The 17,792-nt window shown below is 39.1% G+C and overlaps 1 protein-coding gene across 9 annotated transcripts in view; it reads left to right on the top strand.

The window, feature by feature from the left end:
• Positions 1-17,792, top strand: part of ctnnd2b (catenin (cadherin-associated protein), delta 2b) — a 169,037-nt gene that overhangs the window by 58,295 nt on the left and 92,950 nt on the right. The gene's annotated exons all lie outside the window — the stretch shown is intronic.

Here is a 17,792-nt window from a genome sequence, read left to right as displayed (position 1 = left end):
CAGCATTTGGTTCACCTGTTTTATGTTTTATGTGTTCACGTGTTTTTATTTTTGCTATTCTCTTTGCCGTTCCTGTTCTCTTCACAAAATGAACTTATGAACCACTCATGTTTTCCATTTTACAAGCTTGAGTGAAAAGCTTCAAAGGGAAAATTATTTCAGTTTTTAAAAAATCACCAGTTCATCTTTTTTTTCCCCTCAATTCCTTGGCAAAAAATTTTTTTAAATTAAGTATTTCTGTAGGATATTTTTATATGGGATATTTGGTTAAATTGAGAAGATTCCTAAATGTGCTATCGCTAATATTTGTACTACTCAGCCAACGCATCAGCTTATTTGTCTTTGAAAAAATATCTTGAGACAGATTTCTAAGGCTTTTTTAAAAATTATTATTTAATTTGATGCGTTTTATGCGGGAAAAAGTCTTTGCAAAACAAATCACTTTAATCATCACATTGTGTTTACCTTAGCTGACCTCACGCTAACACAATGTGCTCTTATCATCTCTAACGCCTTTACTGTTGTTGTCAGATAAATGAAATATTCTGGACGTCAATGGAAAGCTGAAAATGAGAGCGAACAAGTGGTCGTTCGTTTAGAAAAACCAGCTGTTTCCAGCCACAACCTCACTGCCAGACTTCACATTTAGGGAGTTAAATTATGCAATAGTCAGTATGCAGAGAAAATGCAGAAGGGGATGTAACTTTGTCACTTTAAAATATGTCCATGACGGATATGTCTTACATTAAAGTACAAGATTATAACTTGTGTTCTTAATTGTACGAAATCCAGGCTGAATGAACTTTTTTAAAAATCCTGTCAAGTCTCTTAATTGTTGATTTGATCAGTGGTAGTTTAAAAGGACTCAAACATTTGAGAAAAAAAAAATAAAAAATTAAGACGGCAAAGCTCCTTTTTTCTGTGGTGTTTTATCAACCATTAAATACAGAAATTGGGCATGAGAAAAACAAAAAAGCTGTAAAAAAAAAAAAACAACGAAAAATGCTATGCAGCTGTCATAATTGGCAATTTTGTTGTGTTTTTTAGTTTTTTTTCTTTTTGCGTAGAGCCTCCTTCCTTGTGATTAGGCGGATAAAATTGTGCAGTAGGAACAAGAGGCTGTCAAACATTTTCGCTGCTGAATGATTCTGGACCCTTATCGTTCCTCTGAGCAGAACCCAGACTGCATCATCACGCTGGTGCTAACACACTTAGCCTGCCACTCAGGACAGTGTGAAGTGATTACAGCGCCCGGTCTCCGTTCCCGTCTAACCCCTACCACCGCACTCTGACTCACAAATAGATGCGCGCAGCCCCATCATCTTTTGTCTTCTTTCATTCTGCTAAGTGAGCGGGGATCCTGTCCGTCTCCAGCTAATTACGTGGCCGCTTCTATAGGAATTGTAATTTCCATGTTTAGCGAACCAACAAAGAGCAGAAAGATGGTCTAAAATCCGACTCATTCAGCAATCTAATTAGCCGCTGCGTGTATTTAGCTCGTCGGTGTTTTGACAGGGGATGCATTCAGAGCTTTAATTTAAAACAGCAGCAACACGGGATGAGAGAGAGAGTCCAGAAAGAAACATTTTCTTCTTCTTCTACATCGCCCAGATGGAGTTAAAGCTTCTGTCTTGCTAACTCGATTAGAAACGGGGTATTGTTTAGTGAGCGGCAGACCGTCCTGTGTCTTCGTTTCTTTCTCTTTTGTAGAATGAATGAATTGAACAACAGCAGCTCACAAACTTAAGTCACACCTTTTGAATTCTTTCACATTTTGACCACAAAATTCTCCATACTTCTTTTGGATTTTAACCACAAATCAACAGAGAAGGCATAAAAAGTCTGTTGTTAGCAGCCCACCATGTAGGCGGCACGGTTAGCGGGGGGAACAGGGTGCGGTGAGACCAAAACTTAACTTTCTGGTTCACGTGCCATGTGAACCGATATGGATATGTTGTGGAAAGCTAAGGCTGCACATAACATGAGCACACTAAAATAGTGGTAGCAGCATCATGCTGTGGGGGGGAGACTTCTTAAAGTGAAAGGGAAACTGAAAGTAGTTGATGGGAGGTTGGATTATGGAGTGAAAATAGTGTCAAAAAGATTTGTGTGTGCGTAAAATGATTTGTGCGTGCGTAACAGGATTTGTGCGTGCGTAAAAAGATTTGTGCGTGCGTAACAGGATTTGTGCGTGCGTAAAAAGATTTGTGCGTGCGTAACAGGATTTGTGCGTGCGTAAAAAGATTTGTGCGTGCGTAACAGGATTTGTGCGTGTGTAAAAAGATTTGTGCGTGCGTAACAGGATTTGTGCGTGCGTAACAGGATTTGTGCGTGTGTAAAATGATTTGTGCGTGCGTAACAGGATTTGTGCGTGTGTAAAAAGATTTGTGCGTGCGTAACAGGATTTGTGCGTGCGTAACAGGATTTGTGCGTGTGTAAAATGATTTGTGCGTGCGTAACAGGATTTGTGCGTGCGTAACAGGATTTGTGCGTGTGTAAAATGATTTGTGCGTGCGTAACAGGATTTGTGCGTGCGTAAAAAGATTTGTGCGTGCGTAACAGGATTTGTGCGTGCGTAACAGGATTTGTGCGTGTGTAAAATGATTTGTGCGTGCGTAACAGGATTTGTGCGTGCGTAAAAAGATTTGTGCGTGCGTAACAGGATTTGTGCGTGTGTAAAATGATTTGTGCGTGCGTAACAGGATTTGTGCGTGTGTAAAAAGATTTGTGCGTGTGTAAAAAGATTTGTGCGTGCGTAACAGGATTTGTGCGTGCGTAACAGGATTTGTGCGTGTGTAAAATGATTTGTGCGTGCGTAACAAGATTTGTGCGTGCGTAAAAAGATTTGTGCGTGCGTAACAGGATTTGTGCGTGCGTAACAGGATTTGTGCGTGCGTAACAGGATTTGTGCGTGTGTAAAATGATTTGTGCGTGCGTAACAGGATTTGTGCGTGTGTAAAAAGATTTGTGCGTGCGTAACAGGATTTGTGCGTGCGTAAAAAGATTTGTGCGTGCGTAACAGGATTTGTGCGTGCGTAAAAAGATTTGTGCGTGCGTAACAGAATTTGTAAACCTTAAAAATAAAATACATGTTGAAAAAGTACACACAAATCACCTGGTACGCACACACAAAACTGCAGTTACACACAAATCCGGTTACGAGTGCACAACTATTTTTGAGACTCATTTCACGCCTCGGTGGAAGCTCCAAGATTTGTGTGTAGATGGTGCGTTTACATGCTAGTAAAAGCTGGGACATCTGAGTTTTCTTCGGAACTGTTTCTTTTTTCCACAGTTCAATACATATTTCTCTCTTTACTTGTCTCGTGGCTTAGACATATTTTTGTGAGAGAAAAATACATATGTCATTACACCCACGTCTACTTTTTAATACTATAAGATTGTTTATATATGAATCCGCATTTGGGACCTATTCAACTGTAATTACTTGGGTAAAAAATTCAACCACTAGGTGGCGGAAGTTTATTCCGCTCTGACTGGGAAAAGCCTTCATTCAAACTGAGAGAAGAAACAAGAGGATGGCAGGTCAGCCGAGTGATCATGTTCGTGGTTTACCGTCCGAAGTTAGTGGATGTTAAAATTTGCACGTTTTCCTGACCGTTGTAATGCGTATTTTTTAGATTATTTCAGATTACGTTTTACGTTTCAAGTAGTTCGACCCAAAGTTCTCGCCCTTCTATAGCAATAGCTCATGTCTACGTTAGCTAAGCTACTATTAGCCCTCGATTAGCATCGGTCCAGTTTAAAACAGAATCTTCCTGGCCCATTACAGCCATGTCTACGTTTATCACCATGCTCAGCTATTTTTATGATGCCGACAATAATGTAGGCTTAGGTGACGTCTTTTATTATAATTTATTATAATTATATTTTATTAATTATCTGGCAGATAATTAATAAAATATTCCATATTTAATTTGTATATGTCCTTTTTCAACTATGCAATTTATAAAGTGAAAAATTGAACACTGACTGAAATGTGGAAAACACATACATTATTAGCACTTTTTGGGGACAATAGAAATATAATTTCACTAGATGGCTACAATTACAATTTAGTTAATGTGAAGCACAACTTAACATATTATCTGTCCAAAAATGTAAGTCATCACATGGAAGTAATGAGAAATGTGGTTTGCTCATAATGAAGTAACAGAAATATTAATATTTTAAAGATTCAGCCGAGTTACTACACTTATATTCAGCTGCTTACAAGTGCTTCAGTGTTGGATGAGGTTATATTTTCAAAATTTGAAATATTGATGATCTGCATGAATCTAATATAAAAAACGGTGCAGATGTATATGTATGGCATAGAATACATTTGTACATTTGTTAAGAGATGTTCTACGTATTTATTTCTGGTACGAAAGCAATGACCATCATATTCCAGGAAGAAATGTAGAGAAGAGTAAATCTTAAGTGATTACAGTAAGATATAAAATATACAGGTGATAGACGAAACATAAGTCTGTAGCAGAACTAAAAAAAATTTAAATCAAAAACTACAATTAGTGAGGAGAACTGGGATGAATCCTTCAAATAATAAAAGACGTCACCTAAGCCTACATTATTGTCGGCATCATAAAAATAGCTGAGCATGGTGATAAACGTAGACATGGCTGTAATGGGCCAGGAAGATTCTGTTTTAAACTGGACCGATGCTAATCGAGGGCTAATAGTAGCTTAGCTAACGTAGACATGAGCTATTGCTATAGAAGGGCGAGAACTTTGGGTCGAACTACTTGAAACGTAAAACGTAATCTGAAATAATCTAAAAAATACGCATTACAACGGTCAGGAAAACGTGCAAATTTTAACATCCACTAACTTCGGACGGTAAACCACGAACATGATCACTCGGCTGACCCGCCATTCTCTTGTTTCTTCTCTCAGTTTGAATGAAGGCTTTTCCCAGTCAGAGCGGAATAAACTTCCGCCACCTAGTGGTTGAATTTTTTACCCAAGTAATTACAGTTGAATAGGTCCCAAATGCGGATTCATATATAAACAATCTTATAGTATTAAAAAGTAGACGTGGGTGTAATGACATATGTATTTTTCTCTCACAAAAATATGTCTAAGCCACGAGACAAGTAAAGAGAGAAATATGTATTGAACTGTGGAAAAAAGAAACAGTTCCGAAGAAAACTCAGATGTCCCAGCTTTTACTAGCATGTAAACGCACCATCTACACACAAATCTTGGAGCTTCCACCGAGGCGTGAAATGAGTCTCAAAAATAGTTGTGCACTCGTAACCGGATTTGTGTGTAACTGCAGTTTTGTGTGTGCGTACCAGGTGATTTGTGTGTACTTTTTCAACATGTATTTTATTTTTAAGGTTTACAAATCCTGTTACGCACGCACAAATCTTTTTACGCACGCACAAATCTTTTTACACACGCACAAATCTTTTTACGCACGCACAAATCTTTTTACGCACGCACAAATCGTTTTACACACGCACAAATCTTTTTACACACGCACAAATCTTTTTACACACGCACAAATCGTTTTACACACGCACAAATCCTGTTACGCACGCACAAATCTTTTTACGCACGCACAAATCCTGTTACGCACGCACAAATCATTTTACGCACACACAAATCTTTTTGACACTATTTTCACTCCATATTGGATGGCGCTAAAGAGATGCAGAGCAGTCTTGAAAGAAAATCTATTAGAAGCACTTGAAGAATTTAAAATGGGGCTAGGACCTTCGTTCAGAAATTGTCCCATAGACCAGGGGTCTTCAACCTGTGGCTCCGGAGCCGAAAGAGGCGCTATAGACCTTCCCCTATGTCTCTTAAAAACGTAAAAATTAGAAGGAACCAGTTTATGTTTTTAAATACAGCGATAATAACAAGTTTTTAACCTTTTTTTTTTTTTCCCTGCAACATTTGCAATGAATTTTCACAGTGAATGACCTACCACGTTTTTAGATCTGTTTTCTTTGCCATCGGGCTGGAATTTATGTGGTTTATCAAAAGAAATCCATCTTCTTTTATAGTCATCTGTATTTTAAATGATCCAAATAGGAATAAAACACTGGTTCTTTAACGCTTCTGTGGCAAATGTCACAGTCTGACAGCAGAGAAACAGAGGGGTTGCTGGACCGTCAATTCCCAAAACGACACACACTTTAAAAAAAACTCCTAAAAGCGCACTTGGGGTCAGACTGCGCACAATAGAGTAAAAATCGTGTGGGGTCTAAATAACCCCACCTTTTCAGAATGTGGGATGTTGTCTGTTTTCCAAAATTCAGGTGACATTTGGCTTATTCGGATGTCTTTTCATCAAATTGGCTCTTCAGGTTGTAAAGGTTGCAGACCTCTGGTCCAGATAGTGGGATTGAATGGCTCAGTCCAAGTGCAGAGCTGCAGAATATTAGGCAAACACTGCAAATCTTGCTGACAATATTCACAAAATATTGACTCAAGCAGACTAAACTCAAACAGGTGCCACACTTTACAGATTTTTAGTTTTCTTTTTGTTTGTTTTGTTTGAATCGTCACCATATTTTTGGGTCTGTTCCCCCTGAAAGGCCCTGATCTTTTTGTGGGTTTTTTTGTCAGGTTGCGTCCATCTTTACATCTAGTACAAATGAGATTGTATCATTTTCACTCAAAAGCTCATCCTCTCAACGTCTCGGTCTCTAAATTGCCAAACATGACCAAATGAATCCACTCTCTTTCCCCCAAAACTAATTAAGCGCTGCGCTACACGGTGAACCGGAGAGTCGATGCCGTCTAAATCCAGTTAATCTGTAATGACATCAGCGTTTGTGGAACTCCTCTGGCTAGTGAGGCGCGTTGGTGTTTGTTTGATAAATTTGTCACTCTTATTGCCTTTTTTTTTTTCGTCGATGGAGCGACAGCTCCTGTTTCCAAACGCAGACAAAGCACAAGTGCGCGGACCGAGGTACTGTAAATATGATATGACCAACGCTATGAGAAAATACAATAGCCCATGTGGCATTTCCACATGGATGAGCTGCTTCCATGCGATCAGTGTTGCCTTTGCTTTTTATTTAAATATTCCTTCAGTGATTTCTTTCTGAATAGACTCGCTTCGTCTGCTCTCGTTTACCTGGGGAATTTCTTTTACATTTTCTCTCTCCGATATCTAATATTCTCTTATAACGTCTCTTATAAAGACCAGATTTGTGAAGTCCTCAGCTGATGGTTATCCTGGATTCAGGTCTTTCACATGCATCTCTGCTAAAATGGCTGCTTCTATGAATGATGCTAACCCTATCTAGCCTTTTCAGCATGGATGAATTACCAAGTCTTGGGAGGTTTGCAGTGGTTCCTATGCTCTTAAAACTTTCAGCTGATGAATTGAACATTGCTCTGTTAGACGTTCAAAGTTTGGAATGTGGTTATATAATCGACCTTTGCTTTAAAACTTCTGCAGAACCGTCTGCTGCGTTTGTCGGTCTTAATGCTGCAGTTTGACTCTGGTGTTCTCTATAAAACCTCTGAAGTCTTCACAAAACAGCTAAAGTTTTCACCTTTCACCAATGAGGTGACCTCTGAAGGCAGTCAATTGCATACATTTTTAAACTTTCTTTAAACATTTTTTCCTTAATTTTTTTCACCACTTTCTGCCGGTCTAACATATGAAACTCCACAACTGCACACCAAAGTTTGTGGTTGTTGTTTGACAAAATGGGAGAAGTTTGCACTGTAAAAACGATCTGTTGGAATAAGCCGCAGCCTTCACACAGATTCATTCAATGACCCAAGCATCACTTTTGATGCCACAGTGTCAGTCAGTCAGTCAGTGAGTGGGACAGACTTTCACATTACATGACTGGCCCTGCTGTCAACATCCAGCCAGTTTTCTTATATTTTATTGCTTGGTTCTGACAATTAGCATGTTTCACGTTATTTTCCGTTGAAGTCTTTTCAAACCACACGCAGTCCTCCTGGATCTCTTCCACAGTCATGTTTTTAGCTTTAGCTTTGAAGCTAAAACCTTTATTTACCTACTTATGTAAAAGTAGGAGGAAATACAAACAAACACTTCCTGAAATTCGGTCCAACATTTAATAAAAGTCCAGCAAAATACGTAACTGCAATTGAAACACATTAAAAAATAAATCTTTTGCTTAATTTTTTTTTTGTTTTAAATAAATAACATTCAGATTGGTGGATTGGCTCTAGCTCAGCGAGTATTGCGACGCCTCATCGTCGCCATTTGAACCGTTTGTCTGCTAATCGGATTCACGCGGTTGTGCTTGCCTGTCTGGCTGCTGGCTGGGTGGAAAGTGTGCCAGTGTAGGAACTGGCCACGAGCACAGCGCCCGGCGAGTCCCACCACGAGTCGTCTGGCGGTAAAATGTGACCCGTCTAGCCGCCCCAGCGAGGGCCTATTACCCAGAAGCTGTCAGGCCCGTCGGCTGCCAGCTCCGACTCACAGATCTGTGAATCTCTCTGCAGCTTTGCTAAGCGCTCCAGCACTTCTTGTGTCAGAAAACGGCTCTAATAGGACCTCAAGGTTCGACTCTCGTGTGTTAAATTGTGCCATTTAGTTCCCAAACTAATCACCAATATTGACATAAACGTTTAAAAAATTACAAACGTGGAAGAGTTAAAATCTTAATAATCTTTAGGAAACGTTCCTCTTCTTGCTTCATCTGGTAGTGGATAATTGTGACTAACATCTAACTCCTTACCTGCTTTTGTACATTTTAATATTTTTGTCTAAAAATCTATTAAAGAAGAAATGTTGTGTATTTTCCAGGCATACAGTGGCACTTTATAGTACAATCAAGTTACTATGTCACCTTCAGCAGTTATTAAAAATACTGCATTTATCAAACATGACTCAAAGGAAATTTCACTTTAAATTTCACGCTTTCAAATTGGTTAAGCCCAAAATGAGTCATTATTCCAAAATGAGTCATACCAGATTTAGGGTTAAAGTCATATTTCAACCTTATCAGCATGGTTTTTTTTTTTGACTGGGAGCAATATTAATATTTCGCAGCAACCCAGCCAGAGTCTTGACTTGAATCTGATAGGAAATGTGAGTGATGTTAACTGCCATCTTTATTTTACGGCTTCTATTTATTTTGATCTTGAATTCATGTCAACTTTCAGAAGAAATGGTTGACATTCTACCATTTCTATTTCTTTAAAAAAAAGAAAAAAAATTGGAAATCAGTTAAGGCTTAAACAACCTGACATTTTTAAGCCACATCATCCAGCCCTAATTACCAAAGGAGGGAATAAAACAGACAAAATGTCGCCTCTTGAGGGGCAATTGATCCTACAGGCCATCTCGTTTGACACACGTCATACAACTCGGTGCTTTTTATCGCGTAAAACATGACGAGGTAAAACCTTTGCTTTTGTATCCGTGAAACTAAAACGTCTGTTGTTTCTGTGCGAAATAACAAGAGGCAGACTTTCACATTTGAGATGCTCGCTGATGCAAAAAAAGAAGGAAGACAACGGGGAAGTCAGGATGAGAGCAGAGAAAAAGATTGAAAGGGGGAAACGAGACAAGCTGGGGGTGTCGGTGGGGGTCCAGTCTCCTGTTATAAGCCCCCCTTAACCTGCTGCTTTGCTAACGCTCACAAACATGCGCTAATTTAGCACGAGTCACTTGGAGCCCAGACGCTCTTAATAAGACTAATATCCTCCACAGTCACAGACAAACCCCATCTGACACACTCGGCTGCGTGTGTGTGTACCAGGTTTTTATATCTTTATGGGAACCTATTTCTGTCCACAATGTGGGGTTATGGGGACCATTGCTCCTTGTGGGGACATTTTCTTGGTCCCCATGAGGGAAATTGTTGTTTTTGGGTTAGTGGTTAGGTATGTGATGGTTAGCTGTAGGGTTAGGATTATGGTAAGGGTTAGGCTGTAGAAATTAATGGAAGTCAATGTGAAGTCCCCACAAGTCATGAAAACACGACGGCGTGTACGTGCGTGTTTCTTGTGCTAACCGGCTCCCGGTGTTCACAGTCAGTTGTGACTGTATTATTGATCTGTCAGCAGAACAGAGACAGGACTGGCACAGCTAAGCTCTAAAAAAAAAAACAACCCTTCTTAGTCTCTACACACACATGAACACCCCCACCAAAGAAGATTGCATTTAGTGCATTTAGTGCAATCTTCATCATAAATGCACATAAATTCTGCCAAACGTAGTTATGTATTTACGGTGACTTGAAAGAAGCCTCGTCTGCAACACGCCAGCTTAAATACAAGATTTAGGTGTGTTTGTTTGGAATATGCATTATGTATTTATTCGTTTATATTAAGAGTTTGTTTTCTTTTACCTTATTCACTGATTTTTCTTTTCAATGCCAACGTTTGGAAATTCTCTTTTTGTTGCCTGTTTCCAGCTTTTCTGGAATAATTTAAGCAAGTAGTGTTTTTACAGCTTTTCGATGTTTTCCGTTAGACTTATCAGAACCTGCGAACAGCATTTTCTGTGGCATTTACAGCCCCACTACCTTTCAGTCCAATCTGTGCTACCTTTAGCGCTGGCAGTTTTACCATTTTAACAGAGTTGCTTTGCCGGAAACTACACTCACTCAGAGACAGAGCGTAAAAGCCGCATCCGAGGCCAGCAAAATTCATCTGACATCTATCCAGCCAGAGAGAAGACGATCAGAGCTTCAGCTTGTCCATCTGACGAGAAAGTGTGGAAACACAAAGAAATAGTCTGGATAAGACCCAAACATAAACAAGCTGCAACAGAAACAGGCAATGGATGGAAAAGCCAAACATTTAATTACTGGAATGGGACCAGATTTTAAAAAATATATATTTATACCTAGAGCGCTGTATGATAAAAACTTTCCAAGTAGTTTATTAAAAAATATGCAAGCCGGGAAAATATGATTTGCAAGGAATCGAGAAGATACTGTGTATGATGTCTGGAAAAGTATGAGATTTGATTTTAGTGTTTTGCGTATTTGGAAAAATATAGAAAAAGGCAAAATGAGGAAGGAAAATTCCTAATAATTTATTATGTTTTCCTATTGGTTATCCATTCATCTGATTAAGGAATGGCCAAAAAGAAAGAGTCTAGTACAACTCTAAAATTGACATGAGAAACGTTTGATTTTTGTGTGTGTGTGTGTGTGTGTGTGTGTGTGTGTGTGTGTGTGTGTGTGTGTGTGTGTGTGTGTGTGTGTGTGTGATAAATACACAAGAACTAAACTGCTTCATGACTACTCATCATTAGAAAGTGACCAAAACATAATAAATAATAATAAATTAGATTGCGTCAAACAGCATATTTTGAAACGGGCAAAAACACATTTTATTTCCCTCTACTTTTTATTGGAAACAAGGGAATCGGTAACAATTTGTGATATAATTCCATCCAAAAGTTTGTCCAGGTTGGACCTACTTCATCAGAAAAACATCGCTTCATCACACCAGTGACCAACAATGAGCATTTAGAGCTATTAGCATCTGTCCAACTACCCAAAAACATTACTGATATGTAAAAAGGTGAATGTGTGACACAATATAAGAAACATATTACCTTTCCAAAAAAAAGGGGGAAAAAAAGCATCCAAGGTGTCCATGGTGATTGTGATTTTGCCATTTTACATTGTGCCACAGTGGAAAATGGCACTGTTAGAAAAATTATCCTCCTGTTCATTTACTCATGAGTTTATTTTACAAGTTATGTTTTCATATTATTCTTTTCATATTATTCTTTTTATATTATTACTCTCATATTATTCTTCTTTTTATATGTACTTAACTTCTCTTTCTTTTGTAGTATATTATTAACTTTGTTTAGGATGTTTGCCTGGAAGCTGATAACGTTAAACATTCATGTGTTATTAGTTCCATATGTAACTGATTAGTTGTGGTCAGTCACATGCCCTTGTAAGGGCATGTCCATAGGAGGGTCCAGAATGTGAAGACGGTTGGTCAATTCTCTGTGTGAAGAAGCCCAACCTCCTTTTTCTATACAATAAAGAGAAATGCAAAGAAAGATCTAGCAGAATTGATTTCAGACAGTGTTTGACAGCGATTCGTCGCGTCTGTTCTCAATTCTCCTATTCTGCAGAAAAGAAAAGAAAATAAACCTAATCTCTGTCTCTGGCTGATTCTTTGCAGGTTATGACAAAATAAACCTATCAGGCACGGAACAGTTCAGCACAACAAAAACTGTCTCTGAATCCACAAGTTCACAACATAACATGTAAAACCTTTTCAGTGTTCAGTGTATTTTATTTGTATAAGACTCATAAATCAGAAGTCCTGCTACGAGAAAAAAAAAAAAGAAAGATCAGACCTTGCTTTTCCAATGGAGCAATGAGTTATGATAGATTCTCTGGAAGAGGAGGTTCTTCACCGCCGCAGCATCGTCGTCACTCATGGCGTTCTTCTTCTCTTTTGTTTTGGAAGCGCAGCAGATGAGAGCATGTCAGAATGCGTTCTGTGAACAAAGCTGACACGCTCATCCCATTATAAGACAAATCTTCAGTTCGTGCAGAGAGAAAAGGCTCTGCTGTCTCTTTAATAAGTGGCTTCTGAACAGCTGTCCCAAAGGGGGGATTTTTTTTTTTTTTTTGTCTATTGACAGTTGTACTTATTTATAGCTTAAGTCAGGCTCTGTACTTCGAACACAGATAACTGGAAGATCTCGTTCACATCCCAGAAGGGTAAAAAAAAAAATAAATAAATAAAAAAGACTTGATAGTTGGTCTAGAAATGTATAATTTCTTCTGGTAGATTTTTTTACCAATGTGACACAGCTGTTTTCCAGCCAAACCTCAATGATAATTTCTTCACTGAAACATCCAGTGTCTTTTTCACATTTTGTGAGTTTTGCAGCCATCACTTTCTATCTGTTTTACTGGGATTTTATGAGATGCGCCAGCAGAAAGTTGCACGTAACTTTGAGGTAAAAGGAAAAAAATACTTGTTTTTTTATAGTAAATATCTTAAAAAGTGGCATTTACATTCATTCATTGCGTTACGACCTTTTTGGCTCTTTTTTGTTGCAGTTTCAGCTGCAAGTGTTTTGTTGTGTGTCTCTACAAACTTTGCACGTCTACACACTGAAAAATAGTGTTCATTTTTCTTCTCATACTAGATGAAGTGGCTCGGAACATTATTTCTTTTTTAAAGCTTTGTCATCATTTCTCACTTGGACTTACGTTTGCACTTTGACTAGGCCGTTCTGACACATGGAAACGGTTTGATCTGAACCATTTTAATGCATCACTGTGCTGCTGAAATACTTGACATATTTTGGGGGTGCAGTGTGCTAAAGAAAAACACACACTATGCTTTCCATTTTTTTCTGTGCACAAACAAACAATTTGTCATTTTACCTCCTCCTCTCAATCAGGCACTACTTTATGTTGGTCTATATTTAAAAATCTGATGTACTATATTTTACGTCCAGTTCAGTCATTATTTATTTGATTAGTAATTTAATATTTTTATGTGTTTGTATTTTTGGAAACTACTTTCCTCACAGTGAGTTTTGCTTGAACTCGATTGCATGCAGAAATCCTTGCACCATAATTTCTGGGCGGATCACTGAGGGGTTCTGGAAATACTGGTTGATCTCACACTGAGAACCAACATGACTCTCTCCTCGCCCCTCATTTAACTGCTGGCCCCAAGTCAAAATGGCTGCCGTCCACGCTGGCAGACTAGGTAGTCAGTTTGACCAATTTAGTGGGTCGTGGGAGACTTCTGCTTCTCTCTCTCTCTCTACCTCCTCCTCCTTTTCTCCCCCCAGCCATTTGTTTGGGGCATGTGGACGGCCTAGCAGAAATGGCGAGCTGCGCCTCATCCTGCTGCGCTTTAATCACTTGCTTCAAAGGGTCTCGTGTTTCTCTCCCTCCTCCCCGGGTGTGTGTGTGTGTGGGGTGGCGGAGGGAGAAATGAAGCTCCACTCCTCCTCCTCCTCACCTCAGTGGCCGCGCATCAGAAGCAGGCGAGATGGATATCTCCCGTCACCTTCACTGTCCTGCCTCTGTCCTAATCTGCCGCTGCAGTGCTGGAATGCAGCATTATTTTATTACCTTGCGCCTAAATGGGGGGGGGGGAATCTGTTTCTTTCCCGCTTCTCCTGTGTCTCGGTAGAAATGCTTCTGCGAAAACACAAAATCTCACCGAGAATTTTTGGTTTAGTTTATAGTGCGAAATATTTTAGTACGTTTGAAATGAAACAAAATCCTACATTTTCAGCAAGATATAAGAGGTTGTTTTAAGTCAATAATTCCTTAATATTGATGAAAAAGTACCGGTACAATTGTCAGATTATTTCACTTATAACAAGACATTTTTCCCATACTATAAATGAAATAATCTGCCAATAGAACAAGTACTTTTTAATCAATACTAAGGAATTGCTGACTTAAAGCAATCCCCTATATCTTGCTGAAAAGTTACCTGTAAGTTAGTTTTGTCTTATTTCAAATGGACTAAAACATTTGCACTGTTAGATCAAAATTACTTGAAAGGATTTCGTGTTTTTGCAGTGTATAGACTCAAATGAACAGGAATGACTTCACTGAACCAGGAAGCAAAATGGTTGTATGTAGGAGACACATTGGGGAAATAAGCAAATTTCAGCATTTCGGGGGGAAATTAAAACTGAATTCTTGCAAAAATATGTAAAAAAAACAAAACAAAACAATAATAACAGTACCACTCAAGAATTAGAGTGGCACTCATCTGAATTATGTGGATTTTTTTTTTTAAGTTTCTATCTGGAGATAGATTTTAACCCTTAACCTGTGACTCCCCAAAACACTTAAATGTAAATCAATGGCTCCACGTGGAAACCGGAGTCATTATAACAGCTAAGGGGTTACCTGAAGTTATAGTTGCTACATTTTCTTCCAACCTTGATATATTTGAAGCAGGGGGCAATGAGAAATGACACTCGTAAAACAGGTTTCTACCGTTTTAAGCAAACCCCAAAAGAAAGTAATATCGACAGCTAAAACTATCTTTAGCATCTCATGCTAGCACTTAGCTCTGCTAGTGCAGGCCCTCGCCTCAAATTCATCAAGTTCCACGACAGACAGAAATGGAAGGAGAAAATTTAGCTATGTTTAAATTTATTACTGTCATTGAACTTCACTAATAATGCAGTGAAGTGGTGATCCGTGGCTGCTTCGCTATCACACACTAGGCGGCTAATGTTAACGCCTGTTGTAGCGTGTAAAAGCCAGTCAGTCCTACAGGTCTTCTTGGATTTCAGAAGATACAAACAATCCAATTCACCAGCTGATTATGTAGTTCACCTAGAGCACAGGTGTCAAACTCCAGTCCTCAGGGGTCACTTTCCTGCAGTTGTTAGATGTGCCACAGGTACAAAACACTGGTATGAAATGGCTTAATTACCTCCTCCTTGTGTAGATAAGTTCTCCAGAGTCTTGCTAATGACTTAATTATTCTATTCAGGTGTGGTGCAGCAGAGGCACATCTAAAAGTTGCAGGTCACTGGCCCTTGAGGACTGGAGTTTGACGCCCCTGATCTAGAGTTTTGTCACCCTTTGACGTGCATCTCTTCCCTCTACAGTACTTTTAGGGTTGTGTGTTCGGTTCATCCTGGAACTCTGCTGATCCATGTTACAGGTGCAGCCACCTAATTTTAATAGAAGTGTGATCAAAGCATTCTGTCATGATTAGTGCAAATTGGCACAAAGTTGCAAACAAGTAGCCTCCTAATAATCAGAAGCCTGTAATTTGTCAAGGACAAACTGCTTGATTTGCATGGGTGCAGCACAATCCATGTCTTTATTTGCATTTTTAAAAGAAAACGTACAACTTTAAAGATTTTTTTTCCTGGTGCTTCCTAACATTCTCATCTTGATGGTCACATTTACACAAATTTTAAATTTCATAGCTATTTATGCGACTGTAAATATGGGCAATATTTCACTTATTTTAAAGGAAGTTCTAGGAAATCTTGTTATTTGTGGCACCAGTGATGAAACTTACTTGTTGCTGAATTATTTTCCAGCCCTGAAAAGAGGCAGTATAATTAGAGGTTAGGTTTTCTTTTTAGATTTTGCTTCTTTCCTTAAGTTCAGAGGCTGTTATTATAAATCAGAAGCCATAAGCAGGAACCCTTGGCTTTAATTCCAGTCTCAGTTCGTCTTTAGCTCTTAAATCCAGTGCATAACTCAAGGCCACACTAGAAGGTCATACTCCAGCCCACCTTGAGTTGAACAATTTCATCCTGTCCGATTATGTCATTCTGCCATGCATTACGCACCGCCCAGCTACTCTGACTCATTCTGCTCAGCCGTCTCTGGAGGCTTTTGACATTTTCGACCTGTTCATTTCTGCCCTCTCTTGAGATATGAGATGCGGCCGAGTTAGATAGCACCTGTACAAAGCGACAACGTTTAGCCATTGTTCCCGCATAAAGCGTAATTAGGTTGAATTAATCTGAGTGGCTAAGATAAAGCGCGTGGCTACAGCGCCGCACTGGGATCGGCCATCTTTCTGCTCAGGAGGTAATTAGAGGTCCACAATAGGCAGTCTGGACCGCGCCGGCCGTCCCCGCTGAATGCCCGATGCCCAGCTTTGGTCGCCTCTTTTGGCAACGGGAATTTCATCGGTGGAGATAAACTCAGCTTATATCTCCCTCTGCAGGATGATGAGTCTGTCTTTATTTGCAACGTTCTCTCTTCCATGCGACGTCGAGCAACCTGAGAACGACCTCTGTGACGACGTTCAACCTCAACAAGCCGTCGCTCTCTACTTTTCTAGCGACGCAGCTGAACCTTAACGTGGCAGCAGTTGACGTTTCTATAAAACTATGTCAAGAGACTGATGTAAAGCGTTACTGACATTGTTGAAAAATGTCGTTCCAAACTTATCTCTTAAGTAGAAGTTAAAAAGGCGATTTGGGCTCGGAGTGTTAGAAGTTTAATGACAATTGAAGAAGCACTTATTGCAAAACAGACGGGCAATTCTTAAGTTCTGCTTTTATTACTGGATTCTACTGGCCACAATCTAGAACTGAATCAAACTGAAGTGAGTCCAAAATAATTGGCTGAGATTGGAGCTGGATTTTGTTCAAGAAATGTCTCCATCTTCTTATTATTTATTTTTCTTTCCCCAGCTAATAATAAACCTGTAGTTAATCCTATGCACTTATTCACAGAGTTTACTTTTCTAAAAAAAAAAAAAAAAAAGTTAAGTTTCTCAAATTCCCGCAGCTCAGACACAATCTAGTGTCTGAGTTTATTAACTTACAGCCATCAGGAAAATGTCTAATCCTCCCCATGCTGGACCTTATTATATAATGCACAATGTTTGAGTAACTTCATCTTTTTCTGGGAAAATGAAGCATGCACAGGAGAAAAAACTTCAGTCTTTCCATTTCTGAAGCTGTTTGATTCAGTTGTTATTTTGCCGATTATAGTATCAGATCGGCGGAGCCACCCAGGTGTCTATTGTCTGACCTCCAGCTGCACACCAGACTGGCTCTGAGTCCATCGAACAGAAAAAAAGAGACACAATTTGGAGAAAACTTCTTTTTTTAGGATTACAACAGGACCCCAGAGTACCAATGCATGTACAAGATGAACATTTAAACTCTATTTAGGAAGGTTCTGGTCATGGTTCAAAACTTTAATCCATACAGTCTAGAAAAACTCTGCTAGAGCAAATTGGAGTAGAAAGTAAGTAACTGATCAGAAACCGACCCTTCATCTTTCATTTGTTTTTTTTTTTTTTTGCTACAATAAGGTGAAGTGGAGTTTTTTTCTTATACAAGAAGTCTTTTTGTCTTCACT

The sequence above is a fragment of the Xiphophorus couchianus genome, chromosome 6 (assembly GCF_001444195.1).
Source record: "Xiphophorus couchianus chromosome 6, X_couchianus-1.0, whole genome shotgun sequence".
NCBI lineage: Eukaryota > Metazoa > Chordata > Actinopteri > Cyprinodontiformes > Poeciliidae > Xiphophorus > Xiphophorus couchianus.
Note: the sequence above shows the minus strand (reverse complement) of the source record. Positions and strands in the feature narration are given on the sequence as shown.